This window comes from Choloepus didactylus, chromosome 2 (assembly GCF_015220235.1).
Source record: "Choloepus didactylus isolate mChoDid1 chromosome 2, mChoDid1.pri, whole genome shotgun sequence".
Taxonomy (NCBI): Eukaryota; Metazoa; Chordata; class Mammalia; order Pilosa; family Megalonychidae; genus Choloepus; species Choloepus didactylus.
In genome coordinates this window covers 154,573,666-154,590,883 of record NC_051308.1, presented here as the reverse complement: position 1 = coordinate 154,590,883, position 17,218 = coordinate 154,573,666, and the positions used below count along the sequence as shown (strand labels likewise).

Genomic DNA, 17,218 nt, shown 5'->3' with positions numbered 1-17,218 from the left:
AGCTCCGGACTCTATAGACACTCTCTCCTAACACGTCCTTTCAGGAGCCCTTCCCTTTTTCCCCGTCTCTCCCTTTTCCTTCCTATTGTTGCTTCTTTCTCCTATTCTGTGTCCATTTCTCTATTTGTCTTTCTCCCTACTTCCTCTGCCTCTCTTTTCCTGTCTTCGTCTCGTTGGCTTTCCTTCTATCTTCATTTCCACATGTCTTATTACTTCACTCCCCCAGTAACATGACGTGTCACAATATTGCAAGGAAGTTTATTGCAAGTAGTGTGTGTATTGTGTTGTGAGTGTGTGTTTGGGGGGAGGGTTCCTGTTCTTATTTTTTTTTTTTAATCAAAATTAACCCCATATTATTCTTTCTGTTGTCCAAAAGGAAACCAAGTTAAGATGCTTTTCTTTTCATATAACGTGCCTGTTTATTTGAAAGTCATTAGTCACTGATGAGGGATGGGGTATAAACTACACAATCCTTACCCTCAAGAAAATGTTCAAGCTCTAAGAACCTCTTCAAACTAGATTCCTTTTATTCTATCTACCTTGTTTTCTAATTTTTTGTCTAACATTTGTTCATCAGGAAGTTATTGAGTGCTTAATGTTGGCCGAGAAGTTTAAGCATACAAAAAATAGGTTGGCAGAGGATTATAAGGAAAAGAGGATGGTTTTGTACCCTTTCCTTCCAAATTTATTCCTTATCTTTTCTCCATAAGGAAACCAGAGCAGAAAGAAACAAAGGGCAAAACCCCACCCCAACCCCAACACACACACACAGACCTACAGTATTTGAACTTCCCTTTCTTTCCTTCCCCAGTCCCTGCCTCTAGGCAGATATGATCCTGCCACTTGGACATCCTTCCAGGCATATCCAAGGGAAAAAATTATGGAGGCAAAATTCTTTCCTTCTCGAAAAAGAACTTCAGGCAAGAAGTGTAAGTGGTGGTACTCTGACAGCTATTTGACCACCTTCCCTGTGAGGTAAATATCATTCCCACAAACTAATTTTCAGAGAGATTAAATATTTGGCTGAGCAAGTACATAGCATATTCTATCCAGGCTCTCACATGACTCCAAAGCCCATGTTCTTTCCACTCTACTCCATCACCTCCTTCTCTGCCTTAACAATCTCCAATTGATTCTTTAATGCTCGCTGTCTCAATTTTCCAGGCTGCTATGACAAATACCACACAATGGATTAGCGTAATAACAGGAATTTAACAGCTCACAATTTCAGAGGTTAGAAGAATTTCTTTCTCCTGTTCTGACTTGCCGGCAATCCTTGGGTTGCTTTGTTTTCCCATTACATGGAGATGTCCTCTCCTTTCTCTTTCTAGGTTCTGGCTATTTTACGACTTCCTGCTGACTTCTGGTTTCCAGCTCCTCCCCTGGCTTTTTCTTACCCTTTCTGTTAATACAGAACTCCAGCAATCTGGATTAGACCCAACCTCATTTAGTTGGGCCACACCTTAGCTAAAAATAGCATTTTCAAAGGATCCAATTTACAATGGGTTACACCCACAAGAATTGCAAATTAATACTAAGAACATGTCTAAATCTGTGGTACATGACTTAAGCCACTACACTCAGGTTAAATTTCCTTCCCACTTAAATGACCCCTCACTCTTTCCTCAGAGCCCTGTATCTACTTCCATTGTGACACTTATTATATTGGATGATAATTATTTACTTCTCTGTCACCTTGATCACTCATATTTGAAATGTTTGAGGGCAGAGTAACCATCCTATTCATCCTGATATCCCCCAAAACCCTTGATATGGTGCCTTACACAGAGAGGTACAATAAATCTTGGTTGCATTGAATGAAGTTGATCCCCAAAGTATCGTAATGAATGTTGGATTTAGAAAATCTATCAGATTATCACAGAAACAAAGGAGAGACTCAGTCAAGAATATGACTTACCCTGCTTCAGACTGAGAAGGCAGATCAAAAGAAGTAATTTTTTAAGAAGAACCTATCAGAGTTGCAAGGACAAGGATAAGAGAACCCAATGTGGTGACTGAAGGATGTAAAGTTGACAATGAGGCAGAAAATGTGGATTGGCCAAGGCTGACAAGGTAACTGCTAAATTCCTCAGGAGAAAGGCTGGCAAAGAAATGTTCTCTCATCAGCCGTCCCTGCGTTATTTGGCATTCTAACTACTAGTTGGCGTTCTAACATTATACCTGATTAAATGGCCATATAAAAGGCCTATAATCTCAGATTCAGAGACCCTAAACACACACTTACAATTTCTCTTAGCTGATGTTTTCATTCAGCCTTGTTGACAGGTGTAAATGAAATGCCCAGCCCTTTCTACCCTAAACTGAAGTATGAGCATATCTTTAACTCAAGCTCTCTTTGAATCAAATCAACCACAGATAACAACCATAATCTTCACTATGAAGTGATATTAATTCTCCTAAGCCTTTTGTTTGAATTCTTACTAGTTCCTTTAAAATATTTTTTTTAATTTTGGTACATGTTGATGAACTCTTTTCTTTTTTCTTTTTTAATTCAGTTTTATTGAAATATATTCACAAACCATACAATCATCCATGGTATACAATCAACTGCTCACAGTATGATCATATAGCTATGCATTCATCACCACAATCTATTTCTGAACATTTTCCTTATGTCAGAAAGAATCAGAATAAGAATAAAAAATAAAAGTAAAAAAGGAACACCCAAACCATCCCCCTACCCCACCCTATTTGTCATTTAGTTTTTTGTCCCCATTTTTCTACTCATCCATCCATACACTAGATAAAGGGAGTGTGATCCACAAGCTTTTCACAATCACACTGTCATCCCTTGTAATCTACATTATTACACAGTTGTCTTCAGGAGTCCAGACTACTGGGTTGGAGTTTGGTAGTTTCAGATATTTACTTCTAACTATTCCAATACATTAAAACCTAAGAGGTGTTATCTGTATAGTGCATAAGAACGTCCACCAGAGTGACCTCCCAACTCCATGTGGAATCTTTCAGCCACTGAAACTTTATTTAGTTTCATTTCGCATCCCCCTTTTGGTCAAGAATATATTCTCAATCCCACGATGCCGGGTCCAGATTCATCCCCGGGAGTCATATCCTGCATTGCCAGGGAGATTTACACCCCTGGGAGTCGGGTCCCACGTAGGGGGGAGGGCAGTGAGTTCACCTGCCAAGGTGGCTCAGTTAGAGAGAGAGAGAGAGAGAGCCCCACATCTGAGCAACAAAGAGGTGCTCAGGGAGACTCTTAGGCACAGTTATATGCAAGTTTAGCCTCTCCTTTGCAGTAATGAGCTTCATAAGGGCAAGTCCCACGATAGAGGGCTCAGCACATCAAACCGCCAGTCCCAATGTTTGTGACAACATGTTGATGAACTCTTACTGAAATTATAGAATTTTGACTGAGATTTTTTTATTTTACTTTGAAAGAAAATATAATTAGTAGTCTCTGAAATGCTTTGTGTAAACCACTTTTGTATTTACCTTAGTTTTCTTACAGAGCAGATTTTAAACTCAATTTTATAGGTATGCAAATAAAGAAATGGAATTAGTAAACCAATTTATTCTAAATGGTAGGAAATGTGGTATCCTGGTTAACTCAAAGTTCTAATTAACTGAGCCACCCTGTTCACCATAAATTGGAGAATGATTCTCAAAAACTTGGTACAAGACTCTAACAAGATGATAAAATTTTATCTGTCTTGATTTCATTGGCTATAGAGTCATCGTTACAAGCATCACAAATCACCATTGCAAATTCTCATTATACAGTGTTATAGAAACATAAGTTGTACAATTCTAGCCATTATCCATGAACAGAAAGTGCATAGATAATTTTAGAGGCCCAAGGGCTGGAATTGAGGAAAGAGGCCTACCTGGGTTCCAGTCAAAGCTATGAGTAGGCCATTCATTTCCACTCTCATCAGTGTCTCCATTCTTCTTTCTCCTTTCCTCCTCCCATTTCCTATCCCCATTCCATTCCCCAGATTCCTCTAATCTGCCTTACACCCCAGCTAATCACTGCTGAAATACTAAGTAATAGCCAAAATATTAATTCATAAGGGATAAGAATGAGATTACCATGATCCCCGAATATTTGTACTCTCATCTGCCTTCCAGACTCAAAGGAGAAAGGACTTACCCTTAACTTAATACAAAAAGCACTTAATGGCCTGATCCTCAGCTGTCTAGCTCAATCTCTCAGCACTCCTTGGCACAAACCTTCAGCCAACTCTCCTCCTATTCCATGCTTCCTTGCCATCCCACATGCTTTTCCTTCTACCTACTAAAACCTCCCATTCACCCACTCTACCCCAAGCCACCAACAACTTCTTCACCTTGGTAACTTGTCCTTGAAGGTGGGACTCAAGTAGAAACTGCATGGGGCATTCCCTAGCCTCCCACTCTGCTTTAGATGCCCTTCCTCTGAGTTCCCTCAGCACTCTATGCACACATTAGAACACTTACTATTTTGTAAGGTAATTATTGGTTTCTTTCTATTTTCCCCACTAACTAGATTATAACTTCCTTACCAGTCTTATCAGTCTTCATATTTTCAACATCTAGCAAATTGCCTGCTACTTACAACTCATTAGGACTGAAAAAATGAAAGATTGCAATGAAATGAAGGAGGTTTAGGATTCCATTGTTTCATGGGGGGTGGAATAAATAAATACCGGAAATGCTAATTAAAAATGACGCCGACCTCCACTGTAGAATATAGGATTTAATATATAGAGCATACAACACTATAAAGTTTCTTGGTTTTTGGTAAAAAAAAAAAAAAAAAAAAAAAACCTGATACTAGCTTATTAAGTTTTCATTTGTTCCTTTCTCACTAAAATGGAGCACAAAAAAATCCCATGATTTGAGCTTCCCAATTGTCTACTTCCCAGACAAATAGGCTTACCGCGTTTGTGTGTGCTTTTATGCACTTTAATCAATATATTTCCCGGTTTGAACAAGACAATAAATTAATTCCTGTCTTTTTTAAACTAGTTTCCACTTACTCAAGGATGTCACTACACAACTTGGAAGCAGCCTTGAATAGTGAAAAAAATTCTTTAAAAGTTAGTGTACCTGCAAGTTTTAGTATCCTAGCTCTGCCTCTGGCTAACTATGTGACCTTGGGAAAATTATGTAACATTTACAGGCCTCAGTTTCCTCATCTATAAAACATAGGAGTTGAACTAGGTGATTTTTAAGTATCTTGACAGCTTTAAAATTCTATTATTATATAAATCTTTAATTCTAACATAGAGCAGATGGACCCTGAAAAGTACTGGAAATGACAATATTGTACTGTCACAAAGAAGATAATCTCCATCATGTGCAATTCAATTTAAAATCCACAGCAAAGTCAAATTTGCAAGCACTATGTCTGGGTGACCAAGAGTAATAAAACACAAACGTGCAAAGGAGCAGGAAGCAGGGGGAAGGGGATTCAAGCGGTCTGTGAAAACAGTACGTAGCCTAAATGTGTTTTCTCACACTGATGTATTTTAAATTTGTGACTACGAATATACCACAGTGAACAGCTTGAAGTTCTTTGGAACAAACATCGTCTCTTCTAAGGTCATTCCTGAAGGAACAGCAATAATGGCATTTGGCATATGTAGATAGGTGCTTTGCAGACTGGAGCATGGAGAATTATGCTCTGCATGGTCCAGAAAAGATGATCCATGATCGAGGTGAAAAAAAATGTGAGGTACATTTTTGACAGTGGCGGCAAACCCAAACAGTAGAACCATGCAATCAATATGGATGCCCTCATTAAAATCCCCAAGTAGCTGTGAGTTTGATTTTCAGCAGGGTCTGGACAGGAATAATGGATTTGGTGGCCTGGAGGAACATTAGAGGTTTTAATAAAGGGAACTTAAAATTACCAGTGTTCGCCCTTGCTCCAAGGAAGCCCCGGCTCAGTGTCCATAATAACACAGGATGAACCTAATTCTTCACCTCTCAGATTCTTGCTATTCAGTCTAAAATGTCTTTTTATATACAGCCTGATAATTTCTCCTCAAAAATAAACTCATAAAAATTGCTTTAAAATTCCTGATCAATGTTTTCAGTTCACACAGATATTAAACCAAATTTCCTAAAGCCTGAAAAGCTAATTATGCATTCAATTAGAGTTTCTTAATAAAGATTAAAACTCTGAAGTCTATTACAAGCCCATATTTAATTCAACTGCCATTTTATCCATGCCATGGAAGTGTAAGCGGTAACAATGAATATAAATTATAATACATGCCATAGAAAGAATGCTATTTGTCCAAGTACGTTACTATAAAGAATTAAATTTTGCTATCTGTTCCATGATCTAGTTAAAATTGGTATTCTTTATTTGGTCTTTCAATGTAGTCCAATTTCCTACTTTGAAAAACAAATTCTAGGGAATAAAGAAAAGAGATTAATTTATCATTAAGACTCTGCTTAATTGAAGTCAATTCCGAACAAACTTGAATTCAATTTCTGCTCATTAAATTGAATGTGCTCTGCGTTCCTCTCTGCATTGCTTTGAGCAAGCAGCTGAGAACAAGGGACTAACATCAAAATTATTAAATTGAGGAGATTTTATTTGGTCTTCACATGCCAGAGCCGCTTTGATGAGGAGCTGTTTTGGCACCGAAAGGAAAGAAGAGCAGCTGGAGGAAAAATCAAATGAAACTAAGCCTTGGAAAATTGAAGAAAACGCAAGCTTAATAATATTTAATAATTAAATTTCCACAAACAATAGCGGCAAATGAAGTAATCTGCAAAGTCTGTGAACTCATTTGCATAATTGATGCCGGTCCCCTGTAAATGAATAATGAAGATAATAAAAGATGTTGCTAAAAATGGGCACAATAACAGCAAATTTCATCAAGCCGCGCTCTCTGATTAATCTGCTCTTGCAAATCAGCAGCTAGAGGGGAGCGCGTGATTAACCGCGCCGAGGACGGCAGCAGGCGGCGGCGCTGCCCTTTCTCTGCGTGTCTCTGGGCGCGTCCTGCCCGCTCCCCGCGCCGCCCGCGCTCCTCTCGCCGCAGCTGCCGCTGGGGCTGCTGCGGGCGCCGCTCAGTCGGAGCGCGCCTCCGCCGGGCCCGCCCGGAGCCCCGCAGCAATGCGTTTGCTCCTTAACCACTTGGTGGCTTCCTTTTGTTAAGGGCCGTGTGCGGGGCGATAGCCGCCCAAGGCCGGAACCCCTGATCTCTAACCCCGAGCTTCCCGCTTGTGCCTCCATCGCGGGAGCCCTGGGATGCGCTGTCCGCCGGGCTCACTTCCTGGACGCTGACTAAATGGAGAAACGATTAGCTTGCCGAGTGGGAAAGGTAGTGGGTGACCCAAATGCCAGTCGGCTTTATTTCCCCGCGATTAGATTAGATGAGTTTGTGATTCTGGGCAGTTGGGAGTTACTTTTAGGAAGGAAGATAAGTGAGGCCGGGCAAGCCCACGAGGGGAGCCGTTTTCGGGAAAAAAAAAAAAAGGGAAAATGGCGCTGTAAAATCAAAGGCCCTCCTCCTTCTTTCTCCCCATTATGCTCAAAAAGAATGGGCCTTAAAAGGGATGAGTTTCTGATGTACTTTTAAATGACTATTCAGAAAAGAAAAGGAAGCAAAATAAGAATGGTCACCACCCCAGCAGTTCCCTTCCCTTGAAGAAAAAAGGAAAGAGAAAGCAACCCACAGAGGTAAGCTGGCCATTTCAGATACTCTGGGTTTGTTTTTGTTTTCTTTGTTTGAGTCAAAATAACATTTTCCAGGTTGTGACTTACACTTTCAAGTGTATTTTTCTCAGGGCTAACCCAAGGGTCTAATAAAATCTCTGAAAGCTGTTATGCCCAAATACATTTTGTGCAGGAGCTTATGAAAGCAACTTTGCTGAATGCCTGTCCTTAGACGATGTAACTCAAAATACTTGGAAAATCACACTATCCTCCTCCAAACGAGGCACCACACTTTTCCAGCTCTGTAGGATGAAGTTGTCCCAGGAAAATAAAACTGTTGATAAACCATGGTTCCAAACTGTTACTTATTTTACAACCCTCGGTTTGCAATCTATCACAGCCAGGGCCTAACAGGGCTGACTCCAACTTTTCATTTGTTTATAGTGTGTGCTATGTTTTATGCCTCACATACACCATGTCAGCTACGTAAAATAATGCATTCTTTTGATCGCATCCTGGATCCACCTCCACAATGGTTTTTGTTTAAAATAAAGGCCATGGTTATTTTCCATTAATACAGAATGGAAGCCTCAATCCAGCCTCAATCCTAGACATCTGAGAAACATTTCTTAAAAATCCAGTACTGATATGGAAAAAGCAAAGAAAGAGCTCATGTTTACTTCATTTGCAAAGTGCAGTTGAATCTATTTAACTTGACCAGCTTTAATACAATCTTATAAACCATGAGCTTGCTTCTGCTTCAAGAAAGCCAATATGCTGCCTTGAGCTCCAAATTCTGTATTTCTCATTGCCATGTCATCAAATAAACCTGTGCTTCTCTTGTTTTTGCTAAGTAAATGGCTCATCTATGGCAGATAACTTTTCTGGTGCATCAATCACACTATGTTATCCTGACTCCTCTTAACAACTACAAAGAAATCCTAGAATCTTGGGATTTTGAGCAAGAGGAAATCTGACTTCACCTGGGAAGAAACTGAGACAGAAGTTAAATGACAGCCCACTTTCACACTGGCACTTAGAAGCTCCCAGACCTTCCCTTGGTCTCTCTGCTACCCCCAGCCTCTTGTGTAGAGCAGAATGTAGGAAATAGAAAAAAGGGCTTAGTAACAACATTTCAGAAATCACAGAGACACCAAGGGACTGCAGTAACAGAATGAACAGGCTGTGGAAAGAGTTAGGAATGATAAATACAGGTGATAAAATGAGTTTCAAAGAATCAGGATCCAGATGTTAATAGGGAAACCATGGTCAGGGCAGAAGCTGTATAGAAAACTAATCTGGCAAAATAAGGATTGTGGAGAAAAAGTAAGTGGTTTTTAAGATGTCTCAAGCAGGTTGTGAAAGTTACATCAAGAAAAGAAAGGAAATACCCTGAGAATGTTCATAGACAGGCAAAAGGAGAGAATATGAGTGCAGCAAGCAAGTTGGAGTCCAAGAAGATTCTGGGCAATGCCTTTGAGAAAGATAGGGTGACAAACTGCCTCATGAGAATGAACTAGTAGAAGGGCAGAGAGAAAAAGAAATGGCTGCAATCAAGGTGAATTGTAGGCAATTGTGAGAGGTTCATCCCAGGAGTACGATGAGAATGCTGGGGACTGATCCATGCCCAGAGTGCCTCAACTGCACGAGATGGAGGGTGTCCTAAAACCACTCGCATCTCAGATGGAGCAGCATGCTGTCGATGGCACTCAGTAGCTCAACGCCATGCAGGTAAAATTCAGGCTTCCTGATTCCCAGTCTAGTGGTATATGTCCATGAGGCACACCACCTTCTGGGTTAAGATTCAGAATTGTTCAATTAGGACGGGATCTGAAAAGACATCGTCAGGAGTGTTGTTTGTTGTTTCCCTTTTCACATCACCCCAATATATAAAATCTGAATGTGTTCTATGTTGATCCTCAGCTTATTAGCTCTCATATAAGAAATGAATGATCTTCATGTCACTTGAAAACATCCACGTTTTCGAAATTTCTAAGCTACCCAAATGTAACAAAAATAAAATTTATTTCAATTCATCAGTCTTGAAAACGAAACGAACAGTTATACTTTATTCTAATTAATCCTGGCTAACACTGAAGTGATGGGATAGTAGGTAATATTTTATTGCCAACTCCTTGGAATCAATCAATATCTATCTCTAGCTATCTGTCTCTCTGTCTCCCTCACACCCCCCAATCTGTCTCAAGACTGACCAGTTTGGGAAGAGCCTAATGCTTTGAGCAGATGAACTTTGCAGCAGTATTTCTGAAACCCTGGGTTCTGGGATACTTTATGTTTCTTCATTCCCAGAGAGAGCTATCATGATGCCAGGAATCTAGCTGAGTTCTATGTGGATGATACATAGACCCATCCAATGGTTCCCCACCTCCAACGGGTATTAAAAGGATTTACTTATTAATAGTTCTAATAGCCTATTGGCATTAGTTGATCCTAGATTTTCCCATAGAATTCACCTTTTCATACAGCTTAAGTTAAATATATATATATATAAAACAAAGCATCCCAGGCATACCTTGTTCATCATTGTCCTGTACAAATATTTGTATGTGCATATATAAATGTATACATTTTTCACTTTAGATATTAAATTGCAAGTTTTATGGTAGCTTGCATTGCCATTTAGAAATTGGTCTAAGAAACCAGTTATCAGGCAATTAGGAAGTGGTGGAAGTTCTTGGACATTACAAATGGCATTCTAAGCTTCACTGTAGCCTGAGAGAATTGGCTAAGAAATCTATGACCAGTAGCTGGAAAAAACTACAGCCAGAGCATGTCATGACTTCAGGGGATGTAAAGGGAATATAAAAGTGACTTCCAAAGTAAAGTGTTGGAAACCTACATCCACAGGAACTATTCTCTAATAAATTTGTATCACACACTAGTTCCTTCACCTGTATGTAACAAGAACCCTACTAAAATAGCTTAACCAAATGGGGATTAGTTTTTCTCCATTGGGCTAGTTTGGTGACCCGACGTTTGCATCAGAGACTGAATTTTCTTCTGTCTTTTCTTCTATTATTTTCAGTATGTGGCTTTTTTTTCCCTTATAGTCACAATATGGTTGCTTTACGTCCAGACATTGTGTCTGCATTCCAAGAAGAAAGGAAAAAAAAGAAGGGCAAAAGTTGCATGGAATCTGAGCTTGTCCCTTTTTATAGGAAAATGATAACTTGCCCAGAACCTCACCCTGTAGAGCTTAGATATCATTGATAGAATTGAGTCACATGGCCACCCTTAGCTGTAAAAGAACCTGGAAAGTTGAGAAAATTAAAGTGGGCACATAGCTGTCCCAAACAAGTCTGAGATCTCTTGGTAAGGAAAAGAGAGGAAATGGATATTGGGTAGAAAGCCAGTATCATTCCAGTTAGTGTTTCCAGTTGTAGGAAGTGCCCTCCCCCCACACACATACTAATGCATGCAACTACACTGTTATAAAAAAAGATATCAAATAATTTTCATATCTCAGTACACTTTCTTGGGTAAAAAGGTAGAATTTTTGTAAATGTATGAAGTGGCCTGATATTTTTGAAGGCTTATGAGACACCTAATACACTTAACTTCATTCTGGTTCTTAATCTCACACTATGCTGCATTTTTTTAAAGGATTTTATGTCCTTACTGCTGGAAGATTATTGGTTGCCTTAGAATAAATGAAAAAAATAACACTATCTAATTCATTAATACACAAAACATTTATGAAGGTAGCTGAGCAGCTAAGCAACTGATATTCTTAAAATTAAGAGTATCACTTCTGTGTCAGTGATAGAAGAGGAAGAGTAAGATGGGCAATGTATTTTATCACCATATATCCTTCCTATTATATAGCTTTTATTAGGCTCCCATATGCATGTATCACAATTGTCAAAATAAAAGAGATGTTTTACTCCAGTCAACTCTTGATTTTATTATTCCTCTAACCTATTTATTTAAAGCATTTTTCCATTCAGTGGTACCTCAGCCAGAGCAGAGGGGGAAAAAAGGATCAACTTCAAACCAGTCAATCTAATTATGTCATTAGCTATAGTTGAAGGTTTGCTGAGGGAGGAAATTGAAGCTATTTGTAAAATGACATTTGTGTTTGTCTCTGAATTTCAGTTATTTGTATTATTCCTATCTCTATTGCTATGGATTATCTGTATGCATCTCAAATAATTGTTTTGGAGCAAGATTTGGTTGCTATCCATCAGAAATTATAATTTCCATCAAAAAACATTTATAGACCCTATTTTTGGACAAGACACTGGACTAGCTGGTAGCACTGGGGGGCATTTGCAAGCAGTGCTATATCAGCCCTCTTACCACATACACATTTTCTTAGAAAAAGCAAGAAATGAGTACGTAAGTATATAACCTTCAACATGATGGAAGGAAAGAGTACAAGTATTTTTTCTCTCAATAATTAGATTCAGATTCTTAGGTGTCTGACACACATCATCTCATCTTATCCAGTTACCCCAAAAGAGAAGTTCGAATGCTCTACTTAGACAAATGTGTTGACTTAGATTTTGCAGATGAAGGACTTTTCTTTTCCAACATCCCATGCCCTGGCTTAAACTTCCTTTGATTGTAGTGGAAAGAGACAGCTCTGTTGCTTACTATGTGGTCTTAGGTAAGTCACTCACTTACCTTTTCTTGGCTTCTCTTCCTTCATCTCTAAAATGGGGGCAACAAAACCTACTCCAGGGGGTTGTTATGGGAAAGGAAAAAAGGTCATTTTGGATGTAAAATCACTTTGCAGAATGTAATGTGCTATACCAGTATACGGTAGTATTGTTTTGTTAATCCAAAAGTAATAGTGAAGAATCTATCTAATGATGAAGCTTTTAGACTGACTCTGAGCTTTGAATGATTTTATCAACCTTCCACCTGGTCTCAAAGACTAGCCAGCGCTGGCCAGCTAATTGAAAAATCTCTTGTTTTGAAGTGAATGCCAAGGTGGTATATAATGTACTTCCACTTTAGAAATCCTGCTTATGCTAATCCTACTTTGGAAATAGTCACAAATTATATCCCAGGATTGCTGAAATATATAGTCCTCAGCCTTCAAAAAGAAAGATAGATGTATAGTCATCATTCATTTATTTAGTACAGGGTATCATAAATATCTATGCAACGTATCAGAGTAAACCTTCACATTGCTATGTGCATTTACCCTTTTAAGTAACAGACTAATAACTAAAATTAAGAATATATTGCTGAAATGAACGTGTTAGTCTTCACAAATTGCTACCACCCCCATCTGATTTTTTTTCTCCTTTGTGAAATAAGTTTCAGCTATGCCCAACTCAAGGGACCCCCACTGATGAAAATTCCACATAATTCTTGCCTAATATTTTGACATTAAATTATCCATTTTTTTCCATCTCCTTAGTTCTTGATATCTCTATAAATCCTCTCTTGGGTGCCCAGTTTTTATATCAAGTATGTATACATTTCATAAACATTACTTGATGAAAGGTTTATTATTATTATTATTATTACTTTCTAAACTTCTGCTCAATTCTCCTGGTGATTTATAATGGTAGATTCACACTAAATAACATTGGGTATTGAGCCCAACTTGTTTTTATGCATGCTTCCAAATATTTGTGAGTCATTTCTAAGCCAGGTTCTTAGCAGAGGGTCTTAGAGAGGAAAAGGTATCATTAGTATTTCTCCTTGGCTAATTTAGCCAAGTACATTCCACAACTCTCCCAATCAGTATATTAAGCAGATGTGGTCTTTGTCCACCTAGTAAGTTGCGTTAGACCTTTCAACACTCTGCAGTCTTTTTATCACTCAGCTGCCAAGTTCCCTAGGGTAAACATAGACAGCTTGTCAATTTAATTGCAAAGAAACAGGCTTTCTTGTGACCATTCCAATTTTAGCTGCTACTTTAAATTGTACATGATAGTTCTTCCATGCTGTCTGCCCTTTAAAGAGTGTGGATCTCTGCAAGCTTCTTAATGGTGATGGAAGGAAGAGGCAAGGCTGAAAATTTGGCTTGCCGATAGAGCATATAACATGCATTTTATTAAGTTGCTGCTTTAGGAAAGGCAGCTTTTTCTTGAGCCCTGTATGTTGCCATTATGTAGCCAAAGCTAAATTATTTTTTTTCTTTTCAATGCTCCCCTTTCATGCACATTTTCCTCCTTTCTGGGTGATAGAGGATTCATAGGCCATCTGGATTCTGGAACATCTGGACACGGAATTTCTGCAGAGGAGAATAAGGGAACAGACAATCAGTGGCACAGGGTGTCTCCAGAGAGTTTTAAATCAACGATGATATTTTGGTTGTCTCCCTTTGGGAAAGTTAACACAAAAAGGGAAAGGAAAAACAACACCACAGGAGTCTCACGTTCCAAGGATTCTAAGAGTATATAAGAAGATAGGACTTTTTGATATGAATTTAGGTCAGTAACTGGATACATCTTTTTGTTAACTATCATTTCTAGAAGTTCCCCTTATTTTTAAAAGTGTCATGCATTTTTGGATTTAACTTCTTTAGGTATACTTATAACTGTTAAATTTAAGTGGTACGTCATTTGAGCCTAACGTCTTTTACCTTAAACAGCATGTAATTCAATTCAATAAATTTTTACTAAGCATCTATTCTATGTAAAGTTGTAAAACTGTCATTGAAAATGTTGATATGTTCAACTTGGTGGAAAGACCAGACATGGACGCCACTTTGGTAAATCACAAGTTACTTTTCTAAAATATAGAGGAGAAAATGAGTTCAAAGAGATTAACAACATTTCCCAAGACAGTTGGAGGTATGAGCTCCTGGACCCAAAAATAAATTGAAGATGATAACACATGAATGAGAGAGGTTCTCATCAGACCTTTAGAAGGTTCAACTGCCCTATACACATGTGTGCACGAGTGCAGGAGGTGGTGGTGGTGTGCAATATAAGGATCTACACAGAGGCTGCTCCAAAAATGTGCAGGGGGCTCCTCTTCTAGGCCATCAATCTCGATATTATACCAATAAATGACAATACAGTTCAGTACAGTCTAGTCAGACATGAGTACAGTGCTTATTTATCACCCTCAGCCTTTCTTGGCTAACACAGCCTGGTCTACGGTCTTCCTAGTGCTGCAAAACCAGAACAAGGAGCAATTGCCCAGCCTACTTCAGGGATCACAGGCACAAGGCCTTAAACCAGTCTCCTTTGTACAAAAGAGGTACTGGGTGTACAAATATAAAAATGTGCTATCATCAGTTGTAACAAATGTTCCACTTCAATGCAAGGTGTTAATAATAGGGTAGTGTATGGGAATCCTGTATTTTATGCATGATTGTTCTGTAAACCAACCCTTCTCTAATAATAAAAAAAAAAGGCATTGGACTTAGTTGTCAGGCACCTGTGAAAAGATGTTTAGCTTCTGTGATTTATTTCCCATGCTATTGCAAAATTTTATTTTTTCTTTCACTATATTTGCTCTGGTAAATTTTGTGCATTTAATTGATAGATTTTCTTTACTGAAAAAAATTGAAATTGCTGCCGAGTACTCTTAAAGAGATATGAGTTTGAAGCAGCTAATCTGTACCTTTATGCCATTTTCCTGAAGTATGTGATGATCTTCTGTATATAAAAAAGTTAAAACTGTCAGTTTAAGTTGATTTCTAGGAAACTAAAGCAGTTCTAAAGAAAAGTCATGTAACAGCTATTTTTTTTTAATTAGGCATACCTACATTTAAATATAATGCTCTCAGATGAGGGTTCTCAGACGTATTCTCTGGTTTCTGCTTGTTCATTTTGTCCTTAATTTCTTCCAACTGCATCTTCAGTGTGCCCTACAATGAAGTACAGTATTAGATGTTCACTTGTATGATACCGTCCTTGTATGAAGAGAATGAATAAAAAATGAAGTTCTTAGCTGTGATCTATTTCAGATTAGCCATTTTCATTTCTAAAACTGTTTATTTTACTTTGTCACCTTGAAGGTCAATCTAACTTCAAATTGCATATTGCAGAATTTCCACAAAGATATGAGACCCATCTCTGCTTCCTTTAAGACTAAAGGAGAAAAGCTGTGTCTTAAATGGAATTTTAGTTGAAGCTTTATGAAATGGACCAGATCACATTGATATAACACTTGCAAAGACACTTCACTTTGACATCAAAACATCAAGTCTGGACAGGGTTGCAGACGGCATCAGCATTACTCGTGGACATTAACCACCCCACCCACCCCCAATAAAACTATAAGAGCCAAGTTCTACGTATATTTGTCATGTTCTAAGGATAGAATAAATAACAACCACAATCATAATAGCTTATTGTTTATGAGGCACTATTCGAAGCATTTTATATAGATATTTTCGCTAAATCTATGTGCTAACTTTTTGAGATTAGTGTATTATCACATTTTACAGATGAAGCAGCTCAGGGGCAGGGAAGCTCAGGTGACACATCAAGTACACAATGGGGCAAGGCAGAAAAACTTCAAAGCCCATATTTTGAATGACGAAGCTATATGTATATGCATATGAGGTATAAAGGATGCTACAAAAATCACAACTCAATATGCTCAGCTGTTGACGCATATTGTTTTTAAAAGCCCCTCCTGCATACACCGACAACACTCTTAATGGTCACACTTTACATATTTCACGCCTATCCTACTTGTGTCTAAGCTTTACAAAAGCAGAGGTCATTTCTGTTGTGTTCACAACTATAGTGTCAGTTCCTAGCACATTACCTGTCACATTGTAGACATTTGATTCATATTTATTGACTAAATATTTAATAAATACACTTATGATATATTTATTGAAACAAAATTTCTTGTGAGATGCTGTCCATTCCTTAGGGTCATTTTAAATAGGACTACAGAGTCTAGTAAAAAAGAGCACGGGATTCAGACACACATAACCTAGTACACGGCTACATCTTAGTTTTGTGGTCTTGGACAAGTCATAAACTTCTGGATTCTCAATTTTATCAACTGATCAGCAAACATAAATGTGTTTCTTAGGGAAGCTTTGGGTGCCATGCACATGATCATTACTGTAATTATGTCTTCTTTTATTAGGTGATGCAGTGCCTTAAAAGATATGTACAATTGAGGGAAGCCAACTCTGTTTTGTGGCTATTGGTGGACAGGAACACAAAACAGGAAGTCAAAAATGCTGAAGGTCCATTTCACTGAAAAGACCCTACGGCCTCAGGCCTGGCCTGAATAGGTCTGGTTGCTTTTCCTGTTAAATAGCCCATCTTGTTAGACAAACTAAAGGAAACAGCAACCTGGGTATCCTCTGGAATTGAAACATTTCTTAACTAATTCTGGTCACTAAGACTTTTGCTTCTTAAGATAGGCTGGCTATTAAAAAAAACTAAGCACCCCTAATTTTTTGTCTAGAGCTTAACTCCCCAAAGCATTTTGGGGTTTCTATTCAAGTAGACCTTCTCAACATTCCAACTATGCTTCCAAAAAATACTGCCTCCTCTTAGGTTGGTTTATTTGGAAGCAGTCTTTTGTCTCCAGTAAGGAAAATTGTTCTGCTTTTTGTTTACATATTTTCCTTTTCTAAAAGGACCAAGCTCAGAAACTGCTGTGACATAAATC

At 38.4% G+C, this 17,218-nt stretch overlaps 2 long non-coding RNA genes across 2 annotated transcripts in view; one reads left to right on the top strand and one right to left on the bottom strand.

Moving 5' to 3' along the window:
• Positions 1 to 7,021: 7,021 nt before the first annotated feature.
• Positions 7,022 to 9,369, top strand: LOC119527076. The gene is made up of 3 exons (XR_005215314.1): positions 7,022 to 7,307; positions 7,578 to 7,666; positions 7,836 to 9,369. It is a non-coding gene; the product is annotated as an uncharacterized LOC119527076 (long non-coding RNA).
• A 3,389-nt stretch (positions 9,370 to 12,758) lies between these two features.
• Positions 12,759 to 17,218, bottom strand: part of LOC119527075 — a 71,395-nt gene continuing 66,935 nt past the window's right edge. The window contains exons 2-3 of the long non-coding RNA XR_005215313.1: positions 15,342 to 15,443; positions 12,759 to 13,856 (exon numbers count right to left, since the gene is read on the bottom strand). This is a non-coding gene — a long non-coding RNA (uncharacterized LOC119527075). The remainder of the gene's footprint in view (positions 13,857 to 15,341; positions 15,444 to 17,218) is intronic.